Source organism: Melanerpes formicivorus, unplaced genomic scaffold (assembly GCF_026170545.1).
Source record: "Melanerpes formicivorus ecotype bairdi unplaced genomic scaffold, bMelFor1.0.p_v2 SCAF_25, whole genome shotgun sequence".
NCBI classification, from domain to species: Eukaryota; Metazoa; Chordata; class Aves; order Piciformes; family Picidae; genus Melanerpes; species Melanerpes formicivorus.
Window position 1 is genome coordinate 12,955,286 of NW_027142377.1, and position 14,689 is coordinate 12,969,974.

The following is a 14,689-nucleotide window of genomic DNA, read 5'->3' on the forward strand; positions in this document are numbered from 1 at the left end:
TTGGTGAGAGCAACAGACTTGGTTGCTGCCACCCGCTGCTAAGGGGTCTGAGTGGGCCCCAAATGGGGTTTGGAGGCAGGTAAAGGTTTCTTTTGGCGTGTGAAGGGGTTTTGTGGGCATCTAGAAGGGGTGTGGAGCCCCCTGAAAGGGTCTGGGATAGTGTCAGGGGGTTCTGGGCTGGTCCACCAGCGGGTCTGGGGACATTAGAAGCGTCTGGGGGTACCTAAAACGGAGCTGGGCGTATCAGATGGGGGGTTTGGGTGCCTCCAAAGGGGTTTTGTGGGCATCTAAGTTGGGGAATCTGTGGGGGTCCTGAAGGAGTTGGGGGGTTCTCAGTGAGGTTTTGGAGTCTCTATGGAGTGCCTGCAGTCTCCTGGAGTGCCTGTGCTTGAAACCCCCCAGAGGCCGCGCAGAGTGGTGCTCACAGTAGCTCTGCAAGCCTGCCATGGGCTCAGGAGGCTGTGCAGCGGTTAAACCTTTTCTTTTGCTCAAGCACAATCTTTCTGAATTCTTTTCTTGGATTTTTTTTTTCCCAGGGTGATGTGAAACTGTCTGATTTTGGGCTAAGCACAGCTGTTCAGAAGTCTCAGAGACCTGAGCTCTACAGGAACCTTGAACCCAAGCAGCCAGTGCCTTCTGTGAGTACAAGCTGTCCTTGTTCAACGTGGAACTAGTTGAGAGCTGAAGCCAGACCACACCATAATTCCCTTAGCTTCCTCTTCTGCAGATTAAACAGTCCCAGTTCCTTCAGCCACTCCTCATAAGACTTGTTATCCAGACCCCTCACCAGCTTTGTGGCCCTTCTCTGGACTCACTCTCTCACAAGGGGTGTCCTGGGGAACACCACTTGTGCCCGGCTGGCCACCGGCTGGGTTTAACTCTGTTCCCCACCGCTCTTGGGGCCTGGCCATCCATCCTGTTCTGCTGTCCAGCAGTCCCTTTGAAAAAAAATCCATCTGAAAAAAGAAGTAGCAGAGAAGGAAAGCTGAAGCTGCAAAGACTGCAGTCCCCTCAGTTCTTGTGGTACCCTCTGTGAGATCCTAAGCCACCTGAACTGAGCCGGTCAGGCAGCCAAGCTAGTGCAGCAGTGTCTTCTGGAGAGTTGATAGGAGCCAGTTCTGTGGGGTTTGTTGAAGTGAGTGGCCAGTCGTTCTACATGAACAATTGTCTTGGTGCTAGCAAGCAGGAGGCTCTGAAGTGTGGTACTTTGAGAGCTCCATTCATACTTGCCCTTCAGGAGGAGCCAGCTCTTTCATTGAAGGATCTTCCTGAGCTGTCCAAGTACAATTTGTGTTGACACTTTTCAGCTCTTACATCCAGGTTGCTGACAGAGGATGTTGGGTTTGTGGGCCCTGGCAGCGACAGTTTTCCAAAGAGGAGCTCTAAGGCCAGCTGCAAGGTTAGGTTTGGATTCTCCAGGGGTGCCTGTGCTTGAAAGCCCCCCAGAGGCCGTGCAGAGTGGTGCTCGCAGTAGCTCTGTGCAAGTCTGCCATGGGCTCAGGAGGCCAGTATCTAGAGAGAGGGAGAGGGAAGGACAGTGACACTTCTAAGACAGTTTTAAAGAAATAATTATGAGAAGAGGCAAATTAATTCTGGGGACTCATGTGATATATCTGTTTAAGAGAAAAAAAAATGAAGGAGGTTTCTGACCATAACCAGGCTGACAAAGCACAGTAATGTGGTTTCCTATGGGATTCAACTCCTCCTGCATTGCACAGGACACTTCAACAGCTGTCCTGACAAGCTCTAAGTAATGAACTTAATCCACCCTGTGCAAGCAATGGGGCAAAAGATTACAAAATCCATGTATGCAATTGAGATGTGTTACATTGGGACGCCCAGGATACACCTCATCAAGCTCTCCTAGTTTTTAGACGCAAGATGGAAGAAGGAAGGGGGAAGACAGAGCAGAAGGTCTATTTAAACATGAAACTCCTAGGCTGAAAGAAAAGAAAAACATTTTAAAGAGCACTCAGTGAGACTCTGTCACCAGCATAGCTAATCACAGAATCACTGAGTGTTAGGGGTTGGAAGGGACCCCAAAATAGCATCCGGTCCAACCCCTGTGCCGGTGCAGGATCACCTGGGGCAGGTTTTGAATGTCTCCAGAGACTCCACTAACTCTCTGGGCAGCCTGCTCCAGGGCTCTGGCACACACAGTGAAAAGGTTTTCCCTTCTGTTCCTGTGGAACTTCCTCCTTTTATTCGTCGGACACAGCGAAGCCGCTCGGTCGTGTTGCTGCGGCAAGGTGACCCACCCTGTAGTTCAGGGCCTGGGTCTGTGCCTTCATGGCAGCCTGTTCCCTTGGCACCCTGTCAGCTTAACAGCCCTGTACTCGGGGTCTGTGTGACGAGTTGTGGAGCCCTCCATTCCCCCTTCTGTCCCCAGCAGCAGCCCAAGGTCCCTGTAAGCAGGGCTGGGGAGGCTGCTTTAGGCAGCTAACAGGAACCAACCTTGCCTGGCCCTTAGGGGGCTGAGGTCAGTCCCTGGGCTCCTGAAGAGGTGGTGTTGCGCTGCTGCCAGGAGGGCCGGCCCGTAGGTGGGGCACGGGCCAGAGCCTGTGGCTCTCTGTGGGGCTTTTTGGGAGTGCTGCTGAGGCCTCACTCTGTCCTGTTGGCATCCTTTGTCAGGGTAGCCAGATCCTAGGCCTGATGTCTATCGTTAGCTCAATTGCAGAATTTCCTCGTCTGCTGTTCCTGTCCGTAAATTTTTGCCAGTGCTTCTGTAATAAAAAGGTTTTTATTTCTCCTGTAACTTGCAAGCTGGTGACCTCCTTAGGAGCACCACTGTGTTGTTCACAAAGTTCTTTGCTGTTGCAAAGCTGGGAGAAGTGTGAGGTTCAGCTGATGAAGTTTCTCTCTTTTAGAAGTGTCTGCTCAGCCGTCCTCTTCCTGGATCTCGGAGCTTTGTCTCTCCCTGTTTGCGGTGCCCCGACAAGGACTTGTGCCGACACATCCTCGGGAAGCTGAAACCACCAAAGGGTTTAATGGGTTTGAGACAAAATTCACCCAACTCCTTCTGCGGTGGTGTACGGGAAAGAGTCGGTAGGGGAAGCCGCAGGACAGCCTGCAGCAAAGCTCAGGACTTGTTCCCTCGCCTCTTCCTTCTGCGCGTGTCCTCGTCGGCCGCCTGTAAGCGAGACGCTTCGCCAGCTGGCTTGTTTGAATTCAGTAAAGTTATGGCATGGAAGTTATCTGGTAGGAGTCGTTGCTAAACAGATGTAGTTGAAGCTTTGTATCTTCCGTTCTCTCTACGAGTTATTCTAATCTTGCCCTGTTGGTTTAGCCCATCAGTTTTCATGTTCTCTTCATCTATTAGTAGCAGAAGAAAGGGCCCCTTGATTCCAGTATTTCTTGCTGTAGTTCAGAGGTAGAGTTGGCTTTCCCTCTGACCTTTTATACTTTTACTTTGTGTTAAGTGGAACCCAAAACTGAATAGGATACTTTGTGTAAAGCTTGAGCAGCCCTTAACTTTCGAATTATTATACTGCATGCACTACTGCTTTGCAACATTCACAGGACTGTGGTGGTGTCAGACAGTTCACTTGCATTTAGCTCCTCAGGGGCCAGGCCTTCCTTTGGGCTGATAGTCTTGGCCAAAGCTGCAATGTTCAGTCCTTGCTGTGAAAGGCAGGAGGTGCTGGCTGGGCAGTTTGCTTTATTTTGTGCCTTTCTGGGGGCGAATCAAAGGGAGTGGGGGGATTGTGGGTGGGCTGGTTCTGCCACGTGGGGCAGGGGGCTGCTGCAGCAGAGGAGCAGGTGAGCGAGGGCTGGGGGCCCCCCCCTAAAGTGCTGAAAATTCTCCGAGGGCACCACACTATCTTTGAAAGTGTAAGTACTGGGGTGAGGCGAGGCGGAGGCAAACCTCTGGTTTGCAGCTGGAGAGGGAGGGCTTGGAGTGACTGGTGCGTAAGAAAGCTTTGGAAACGACCCCTGTCTGCCCTCTCTGCTTCTAAAAGGCTTTTAGCATTGGAAAATAAAACCCACGTGGGGGCCCGGCTGCTGCCCACGCCCAGGGAGGTGCTCAGTGCTGCCACCCGGTGTGTAACGGCCGGCAGTGCAGCCGTGCCGTGGCGTGTGTCGCCCCGGGGGAGCTCAATGCTGCCACCCGGTGTGTACTGGCCGGCAGTGCAGCCGTGCCGCGGCGTGTGCCGCCCCGGGGGAGCTAATTTCTGCAGCCTAACTGCGCTGAATGCTCGAAAATTCTTAGGGGGAGAGCGGAGAGCTTGACTCGAGCGTCGCTATGGATCCGGCGCCTGCGCCCTAGCCCGGATCTGCTTCCCAGTCGCTTCCAGTTCTCTGCCAGTCCTTTGGTGGGGGGAAACTGTTGGGACCGGGAGGGCACCGGGAGGAGGCCATTACTGTGTAGTTTGGTAATACCGACGGCTGCAGCTGGTGCTGAGCTAAACAGAATGATCACAGAAGGCTTTTGCTCTGAAGCCAGAGCTGCCTGCTGGCAGAACGAACGTTTTTCTGACAGCTCTTGGAGGAACATTTCTGTACAGGTGTTCCCCAGGGCTCCTCAGCTGCTCAGAACTCAACGTGTTGTCTTGGAGGGGAATAAAACCCAATGGAAAGCAGAGCGTGAGGTGACAACGCAGGCACCGCCCCCCCCGGCGTGTCACCGCCCCCCCAGCGTGGCACCGCCCCCTCAGCGTGGCACCGCCCCCTCGAGCGTGGCACCGCCTCCCCCAGCGTGGCACCGCCCCCCCAGCGTGTCACCGCCCCCCTCCAGCGTGTCACCGCCCCCCCCAGCGTGTCACCGCCCCCCCAGCGTGTCACCGCCCCCCTCCAGCGTGTCACCGCCCCCCTCCAGCGTGGCACCGCCCCCCTCCAGCGTGTCACCGCCTCCCCCAGCGTGGCACCGCCCCCCCAGCGTGTCACCGCCCCCCCAGCGTGGCACCGCCCCCCTCCAGCGTGTCACCGCCCCCCTCCAGCGTGTCACCGCCCCCCTCCAGCGTGGCACCGCCCCCCTCCAGCGTGTCACCGCCCCCCCAGCGTGGCACCGCCCCCCCAGCGTGGCACCGCCCCCGCCCAGCGTGTCACCACCCCCCTCCAGCGTGTCACCGCCCCCCAGCCTGAACCCCACCCCCCAGCATGGCACCGCCCTCAACAACATGGCGCCAGATGCTTTCAGGGTTGTGGCTGGTAGAGGTTGCAGCTCTTCTGCTGTGTCCCAGGTCAGTGCCAGTCTCTGCTGCTTTGTGGGGTTTCTCTATAGCAGCCGCTGGAGGTGCGCGGGGCTTGGGGGGGTGGCCACCGGCGGGGCAGCGCGGGGCTTTTGGGGGGGGGGGGGGGGGGGGGCGTGTCCGGGCTTGACCGGTGGGGCTCTGCGGGGGTGGCGGCTGCTGCCTCAACCGTACCCAGAGGCCCCGTGGGAGCTCAATGCTGCCACCCTGTGTGTAATGGCCGGCAGTGCAGCCGTGCCGCGGCGTGTGCCGCCCCGGGGGAGCTCAATGCTGCCACCCTGTGTGTAATGGCCGGCAGTGCAGCCGTGCCGCGGCGTGTGCCGCCCCGGGGGAGCTCAATGCTGCCACCCGGTGTGTAATGGCCGGCAGTGCAGCCGTACCGCGGCGTATAGCGCCCCGTGGGAGCTCAGTGCTCAACCCTGTGTGTAATGGCCGCAGTGCAGCCGTGCCGCGGCGTGTGCCGCCCCGTGGGAGCTAATTTCTGCAGCCTAACTGCGCCGAATGCTCGAAAATTCTTAAGGGAAGAGCGGAGAGCGGAGAGCTTGACTCGAGTGTCGCTATGGATCCGGCGCCTGCGCCCTAGCCCGGCTCTGCTCGCGCCAGGGGGGCAGCGTCCCGGTGGTCGCTATGGATCCGGCGCCTGCGCCCTAGCCCGGCTCTGCTCGCGCCAGGGGGGCAGCGTCCCGGTGGTCGCTATGGAAAAAAAATCCATCTGAAAAAAGAAGTAGCAGAGAAGGAAAGCTGAAGCTGCAAAGATTGCAGTCCCCTCAGTTCTGGTTGTAGCCGGGTGGGGGTTGGTCTCTTCTCCCAGGCAAGCAGCACCAGAACAAGAGGACACAGTCTCAAGCTGTGCCAGGGGAGGTTTAGGCTGGATGTTAGGAAGAGGCTTACAGCTTGGCCAAAGACTCTTCCGATCCCTGTCTTCTGGTCGTGACCAGCAGCGTGCACGGGTGGCCAAGAAGGCCACTGGCAACCTGGCCAATATCAGGATCAGAGTGGCCAGCAGGAGCAGGGAGGTCATTCTGCCCCTGCACTTGGCACTGGTTAGGGCACACCTTGAGTCCCGTGTCCAGTTCTGGGCCCCTCCGTTTAAGCAAGACGTTGAGTTGCTGGAAGGTGTCCGGAGAAGGGCAACAAAGCTGGGGAGGGGTTTGGAGCACAGGCCTGTGAGGAGAGGCTGAGGGAGCTGGGGTTGCTTAGCCTGGAGAAGAGGAGGCTCAGGGGAGACCTTCTTGCTTTCTACGACTCCCTGAAGGGAGGTTGTAGCCAGGTGGCGGTTGGTCTCTTCTTCCAGGCAAGCAGCACCAGAACAAGAGGACACAGTCTCAAGCTGTGCCAGGGGAGGTTTAGGCTAGAGGTTAGGAAGAGGTTCTGCACAGAGAGAGTGATTGCCCATTGGAATGGGCTGCCCAGGGAGGTGGTGGAGTCACCATCTTTGGAGGTGTTCAGGAGGAGACTGGATAGGGTGCTTGGTTGCATGGTTTAGTTGATTAGGTGGTGTTGGATGATAGCTTGGACACGATGATCTTGAAGGTCTCTTCCAACCTGGTCCATTCCATCCCATTCCAATCAACTAAACCATGGCACTGAGTGCCTCATCCAGTCTCTTTCTAAACACTCCCAGTGATGGTGACTCCACCACCTCCCTGGGCAGCACATTCCAAAGGCCAATCTCTCTTTCAACCTGCTCTATTCTATTCTATGAAGACCTTCTTCCTAACATCCTGGTTTCATTGGTGAGAGCAACAGACTTGGTTGCTGCCACCCGCTGCTAAGGGGTCTGAGTGGCCCCCAAATGGGGTTTGGAGGCAGGTAAAGGTTTCTTTTGGCGTGTGAAGGGGTTTTGTGGGCATCTAGAAGGGGTGTGGAGCCCCCTGAAAGGGTCTGGGATAGTGTCAGGGGGTTCTGGGCTGGTCTACCAGCGGGTCTGGGGACATTAGAAGCGTCTGGGGGTACCTAAAATGGAGCTGGGCGTATGAGATGGGGGGTTTGGGTGCCTCCAAAGGGGTTTTGTGGGCATCTAAGTTGGGGAATCTGGGGGGGTCCTGAAGGAGTTGGGGGGTTCTCGTCAAGCTATGAGCAGACACACAGAGAGATGTTAACGGACTTTCTTTGATCATTCCAGGTCTGGTGTGCTGGGACTGGCAGGATCTTCCTGAGCTGTCCATGTACAGTTTCTGTCGACACTCTTCAGCTCGTACATCCGGTTTGCTGACAGAGGGTGTGGGGTTTGTGGGGCCCGGCAGCGAGAGCTTTCCAAAGAGGAGCTCTTCAGGGCAGCTCCAAGGTTAGGTTTGGATTCTCCTGGAGTCGCACACAGAACGACTCTCACGATTCCAGTGGTCTAATTTCATAGCTGCATTTTCATCTCTCTGCCTAGGTGACAGGACGACCTCACTAATGAAGAGAGATAGCCTGAGCTCTGCAGGAACCTTGAACCCAAGCAGCCAGTGCCTTCTGTGAGTACAAGCTGTCCTTGCTCAACGTGGAAGTAGTTGAGAGCTGAAGCCAGACCACACCATAATTCCCTCAGCTTCCTCTTCTGCAGATTAAACAGTCCCAGTTCCCTCAGCCACTCCTCATAAGACTTGTTATCCAGACCCCTCACCAGCTTTGTGGCCCTTCTCTGGACTCACTCTCTCACAAGGGGTGTCCTGGGGAACACCACTTGTGCCCGGCCGGCCACCGGCTGGGTTTAACTCTGTTCCCCACCGCTCTTGGGGCCTGGCCATCCATCCTGTTCTGCTGTCCAGCAGTCCCTTTGAAAAAAAATCCATCTGAAAAAAGAAGTAGCAGAGAAGGAAAGCTGAAGCTGCAAAGACTGCAGTCCCCTCAGTTCTGGTTGTAGCCAGGTGGGGGTTGGTCTCTTCTCCCAGGAAAGCAGCACCAGAGCAAGAGGACACAGTCTCAAGCTGTGCCAGGGGAGGTTTAGGCTGGATGTTAGGAAGAAGGTCTTCATAGAATAGAATAGAGCAGGTTGAAAGAGAGATTGGCCTTTGGAATGTGCTGCTCAGTGAGGTGGTGCCCAGGGAGTCACCATCACTGGAAGTGTTTAGAAAGAGACTGGATGAGGCACTCAGTGCCATGGTTTAGTTGATTAGATGGTGTTGGAATGGAATGGTATGGAATGGAACGGAATAGAAAAGAATAGACCAGACCGAGTTGGAAGAGACCTTCAAGATCATCGTGTCCAACCTATCATCCAACACCACCTAATCAACTAAACCATGCAACCAAGCACCCTATCCAGTCTCCTCCTGAACACCTCCAAAGATGGTGACTCCACCACCTCCCTGGGCAGCCCATTCCAATGGGCCATCACTCTCTCTGTGCAGAACCTCTTCCTAACCTCTAGCCTAAACCTCCCCTGGTGCAGCCTGAGACTGTGTCCTCTTGCTGGGCCCGGTGATGATCAAAGTTCTTTTCCAACCTGCTTACTCCTGTTTGGGTTTATTCTCCTGTATGAATTGTCAGTTCAAAGCACTCGAGAGAAATGATGTGATGGCTGTGCTGCAAAGCATCAGACTGGGGACCGAAAGACAACCTCCTGTGGATCGATGTACCGGGATATTCCAGGAACCTCTGTGCTGCCATAGACCTGGACTTAAACTCGTTCCAGATGCCGCGGTGTGTTCCACATGACAATCGCACTCGGCACGTGAAGAGTGGCCAAGAGACTTCCCTTGTTTCCTTTGTGGAAGGCTTTTGTTTGTCCCCCGGCCCCGGGGGCCGTGTTCCTCTCGGGCAGGCTGCGGACGAGGCTGCCCTCGGCAGCAGGCGTGCCGCAAGCGGAGCGGCGAAGCTGTGTTCCTGGCAGTTCTCTCTCCGCCTGGATCAGGACAAAGGTACCGGCTGACAAGGACTTGCACTGACACAGGGTCAGAGAGCTGAGAGCACCAAAGGGTTTAATTGGTGAGAGCAACAGACTTGGTTGCTGCCACCCGCTGCTAAGGGGTCTGAGTGGGCCCCAAATGGGGTTTGGAGGCAGGTAAAGGTTTCTTTTGGCGTGTGAAGGGGTTTTGTGGGCATCTAGAAGGGGTGTGGAGCCCCCTGAAAGGGTCTGGGATAGTGTCAGGGGGTTCTGGGCTGGTCCACCAGCGGGTCTGGGGACATTAGAAGCGTCTGGGGGTACCTAAAACGGAGCTGGGCGTATCAGATGGGGGGTTTGGGTGCCTCCAAAGGGGTTTTGTGGGCATCTAAGTTGGGGAATCTGTGGGGGTCCTGAAGGAGTTGGGGGGTTCTCAGTGAGGTTTTGGAGTCTCTATGGAGTGCCTGCAGTCTCCTGGAGTGCCTGTGCTTGAAACCCCCCAGAGGCCGCGCAGAGTGGTGCTCACAGTAGCTCTGCAAGCCTGCCATGGGCTCAGGAGGCTGTGCAGCGGTTAAACCTTTTCTTTTGCTCAAGCACAATCTTTCTGAATTCTTTTCTTGGATTTTTTTTTTCCCAGGGTGATGTGAAACTGTCTGATTTTGGGCTAAGCACAGCTGTTCAGAAGTCTCAGAGACCTGAGCTCTACAGGAACCTTGAACCCAAGCAGCCAGTGCCTTCTGTGAGTACAAGCTGTCCTTGTTCAACGTGGAACTAGTTGAGAGCTGAAGCCAGACCACACCATAATTCCCTTAGCTTCCTCTTCTGCAGATTAAACAGTCCCAGTTCCTTCAGCCACTCCTCATAAGACTTGTTATCCAGACCCCTCACCAGCTTTGTGGCCCTTCTCTGGACTCACTCTCTCACAAGGGGTGTCCTGGGGAACACCACTTGTGCCCGGCTGGCCACCGGCTGGGTTTAACTCTGTTCCCCACCGCTCTTGGGGCCTGGCCATCCATCCTGTTCTGCTGTCCAGCAGTCCCTTTGAAAAAAAATCCATCTGAAAAAAGAAGTAGCAGAGAAGGAAAGCTGAAGCTGCAAAGACTGCAGTCCCCTCAGTTCTTGTGGTACCCTCTGTGAGATCCTAAGCCACCTGAACTGAGCCGGTCAGGCAGCCAAGCTAGTGCAGCAGTGTCTTCTGGAGAGTTGATAGGAGCCAGTTCTGTGGGGTTTGTTGAAGTGAGTGGCCAGTCGTTCTACATGAACAATTGTCTTGGTGCTAGCAAGCAGGAGGCTCTGAAGTGTGGTACTTTGAGAGCTCCATTCATACTTGCCCTTCAGGAGGAGCCAGCTCTTTCATTGAAGGATCTTCCTGAGCTGTCCAAGTACAATTTGTGTTGACACTTTTCAGCTCTTACATCCAGGTTGCTGACAGAGGATGTTGGGTTTGTGGGCCCTGGCAGCGACAGTTTTCCAAAGAGGAGCTCTAAGGCCAGCTGCAAGGTTAGGTTTGGATTCTCCAGGGGTGCCTGTGCTTGAAAGCCCCCCAGAGGCCGTGCAGAGTGGTGCTCGCAGTAGCTCTGTGCAAGTCTGCCATGGGCTCAGGAGGCCAGTATCTAGAGAGAGGGAGAGGGAAGGACAGTGACACTTCTAAGACAGTTTTAAAGAAATAATTATGAGAAGAGGCAAATTAATTCTGGGGACTCATGTGATATATCTGTTTAAGAGAAAAAAAAATGAAGGAGGTTTCTGACCATAACCAGGCTGACAAAGCACAGTAATGTGGTTTCCTATGGGATTCAACTCCTCCTGCATTGCACAGGACACTTCAACAGCTGTCCTGACAAGCTCTAAGTAATGAACTTAATCCACCCTGTGCAAGCAATGGGGCAAAAGATTACAAAATCCATGTATGCAATTGAGATGTGTTACATTGGGACGCCCAGGATACACCTCATCAAGCTCTCCTAGTTTTTAGACGCAAGATGGAAGAAGGAAGGGGGAAGACAGAGCAGAAGGTCTATTTAAACATGAAACTCCTAGGCTGAAAGAAAAGAAAAACATTTTAAAGAGCACTCAGTGAGACTCTGTCACCAGCATAGCTAATCACAGAATCACTGAGTGTTAGGGGTTGGAAGGGACCCCAAAATAGCATCCGGTCCAACCCCTGTGCCGGTGCAGGATCACCTGGGGCAGGTTTTGAATGTCTCCAGAGACTCCACTAACTCTCTGGGCAGCCTGCTCCAGGGCTCTGGCACACACAGTGAAAAGGTTTTCCCTTCTGTTCCTGTGGAACTTCCTCCTTTTATTCGTCGGACACAGCGAAGCCGCTCGGTCGTGTTGCTGCGGCAAGGTGACCCACCCTGTAGTTCAGGGCCTGGGTCTGTGCCTTCATGGCAGCCTGTTCCCTTGGCACCCTGTCAGCTTAACAGCCCTGTACTCGGGGTCTGTGTGACGAGTTGTGGAGCCCTCCATTCCCCCTTCTGTCCCCAGCAGCAGCCCAAGGTCCCTGTAAGCAGGGCTGGGGAGGCTGCTTTAGGCAGCTAACAGGAACCAACCTTGCCTGGCCCTTAGGGGGCTGAGGTCAGTCCCTGGGCTCCTGAAGAGGTGGTGTTGCGCTGCTGCCAGGAGGGCCGGCCCGTAGGTGGGGCACGGGCCAGAGCCTGTGGCTCTCTGTGGGGCTTTTTGGGAGTGCTGCTGAGGCCTCACTCTGTCCTGTTGGCATCCTTTGTCAGGGTAGCCAGATCCTAGGCCTGATGTCTATCGTTAGCTCAATTGCAGAATTTCCTCGTCTGCTGTTCCTGTCCGTAAATTTTTGCCAGTGCTTCTGTAATAAAAAGGTTTTTATTTCTCCTGTAACTTGCAAGCTGGTGACCTCCTTAGGAGCACCACTGTGTTGTTCACAAAGTTCTTTGCTGTTGCAAAGCTGGGAGAAGTGTGAGGTTCAGCTGATGAAGTTTCTCTCTTTTAGAAGTGTCTGCTCAGCCGTCCTCTTCCTGGATCTCGGAGCTTTGTCTCTCCCTGTTTGCGGTGCCCCGACAAGGACTTGTGCCGACACATCCTCGGGAAGCTGAAACCACCAAAGGGTTTAATGGGTTTGAGACAAAATTCACCCAACTCCTTCTGCGGTGGTGTACGGGAAAGAGTCGGTAGGGGAAGCCGCAGGACAGCCTGCAGCAAAGCTCAGGACTTGTTCCCTCGCCTCTTCCTTCTGTGCGTGTCCTCGTCGGCCGCCTGTAAGCGAGACGCTTCGCCAGCTGGCTTGTTTGAATTCAGTAAAGTTATGGCATGGAAGTTATCTGGTAGGAGTCGTTGCTAAACAGATGTAGTTGAAGCTTTGTATCTTCCGTTCTCTCTACGAGTTATTCTAATCTTGCCCTGTTGGTTTAGCCCATCAGTTTTCATGTTCTCTTCATCTATTAGTAGCAGAAGAAAGGGCCCCTTGATTCCAGTATTTCTTGCTGTAGTTCAGAGGTAGAGTTGGCTTTCCCTCTGACCTTTTATACTTTTACTTTGTGTTAAGTGGAACCCAAAACTGAATAGGATACTTTGTGTAAAGCTTGAGCAGCCCTTAACTTTCGAATTATTATACTGCATGCACTACTGCTTTGCAACATTCACAGGACTGTGGTGGTGTCAGACAGTTCACTTGCATTTAGCTCCTCAGGGGCCAGGCCTTCCTTTGGGCTGATAGTCTTGGCCAAAGCTGCAATGTTCAGTCCTTGCTGTGAAAGGCAGGAGGTGCTGGCTGGGCAGTTTGCTTTATTTTGTGCCTTTCTGGGGGCGAATCAAAGGGAGTGGGGGGATTGTGGGTGGGCTGGTTCTGCCACGTGGGGCAGGGGGCTGCTGCAGCAGAGGAGCAGGTGAGCGAGGGCTGGGGGCCCCCCCCTAAAGTGCTGAAAATTCTCCGAGGGCACCACACTATCTTTGAAAGTGTAAGTACTGGGGTGAGGCGAGGCGGAGGCAAACCTCTGGTTTGCAGCTGGAGAGGGAGGGCTTGGAGTGACTGGTGCGTAAGAAAGCTTTGGAAACGACCCCTGTCTGCCCTCTCTGCTTCTAAAAGGCTTTTAGCATTGGAAAATAAAACCCACGTGGGGGCCCGGCTGCTGCCCACGCCCAGGGAGGTGCTCAGTGCTGCCACCCGGTGTGTAACGGCCGGCAGTGCAGCCGTGCCGTGGCGTGTGTCGCCCCGGGGGAGCTCAATGCTGCCACCCGGTGTGTACTGGCCGGCAGTGCAGCCGTGCCGCGGCGTGTGCCGCCCCGGGGGAGCTAATTTCTGCAGCCTAACTGCGCTGAATGCTCGAAAATTCTTAGGGGGAGAGCGGAGAGCTTGACTCGAGCGTCGCTATGGATCCGGCGCCTGCGCCCTAGCCCGGATCTGCTTCCCAGTCGCTTCCAGTTCTCTGCCAGTCCTTTGGTGGGGGGAAACTGTTGGGACCGGGAGGGCACCGGGAGGAGGCCATTACTGTGTAGTTTGGTAATACCGACGGCTGCAGCTGGTGCTGAGCTAAACAGAATGATCACAGAAGGCTTTTGCTCTGAAGCCAGAGCTGCCTGCTGGCAGAACGAACGTTTTTCTGACAGCTCTTGGAGGAACATTTCTGTACAGGTGTTCCCCAGGGCTCCTCAGCTGCTCAGAACTCAACGTGTTGTCTTGGAGGGGAATAAAACCCAATGGAAAGCAGAGCGTGAGGTGACAACGCAGGCACCGCCCCCCCCGGCGTGTCACCGCCCCCCCCAGCGTGGCACCGCCCCCTCAGCGTGGCACCGCCCCCTCGAGCGTGGCACCGCCTCCCCCAGCGTGGCACCGCCCCCCCAGCGTGTCACCGCCCCCCTCCAGCGTGTCACCGCCCCCCCCAGCGTGTCACCGCCCCCCCCAGCGTGTCACCGCCCCCCTCCAGCGTGTCACCGCCCCCCTCCAGCGTGGCACCGCCCCCCTCCAGCGTGTCACCGCCTCCCCCAGCGTGGCACCGCCCCCCCAGCGTGGCACCGCCCCCCCAGCGTGTCACCGCCCCCCCTCCAGCGTGTCACCGCCCCCCTCCAGCGTGGCACCGCCCCCCTCCAGCGTGGCACCGCCCCCCTCCAGCGTGTCACCGCCCCCCTCCAGCGTGTCACCGCCCCCCTCCAGCGTGTCACCGCCCCCCTCCAGCGTGTCACCGCCCCCCTCCAGCGTGTCACCGCCCCCCTCCAGCGTGTCACCGCCCCCCTCCAGCGTGTCACCGCCCCCCTCCAGCGTGGCACCGCCCCCCTCCAGCGTGGCACCGCCCCCCCAGCGTGGCACCGCCCCCCCAGCGTGGCACCGCCCCCGCCCAGCGTGTCACCACCCCCCTCCAGCGTGTCACCGCCCCCCAGCCTGAACCCCACCCCCCAGCATGGCACCGCCCTCAACAACATGGCGCCAGATGCTTTCAGGGTTGTGGCTGGTAGAGGTTGCAGCTCTTCTGCTGTGTCCCAGGTCAGTGCCAGTCTCTGCTGCTTTGTGGGGTTTCTCTATAGCAGCCGCTGGAGGTGCGCGGGGCTTGGGGGGGTGGCCACCGGCGGGGCAGCGCGGGGCTTTTGGGGGGGGGGGGGGGGGCGTGTCCGGGCTTGACCGGTGGGGCTCTGCGGGGGTGGCGGCTGCTGCCTCAACCGTACCCAGAGGCCCCGTGGGAGCTCAATGCTGCCACCCTGTGTGTAATGGCCGGCAGTGCAGCCG

At 56.2% G+C, this 14,689-nt stretch overlaps 1 long non-coding RNA gene across 1 annotated transcript; it reads left to right on the forward strand.

Moving 5' to 3' along the window:
- The first annotated feature begins 7,275 nt into the window (after nucleotides 1-7,275).
- LOC137448660 (uncharacterized) lies at nucleotides 7,276-9,098 on the forward strand. The gene is made up of 3 exons (XR_010989185.1): nucleotides 7,276-7,476; nucleotides 7,570-7,648; nucleotides 8,664-9,098. It is a non-coding gene; the product is annotated as an uncharacterized lncRNA (long non-coding RNA).
- Nucleotides 9,099-14,689: the final 5,591 nt, after the last annotated feature.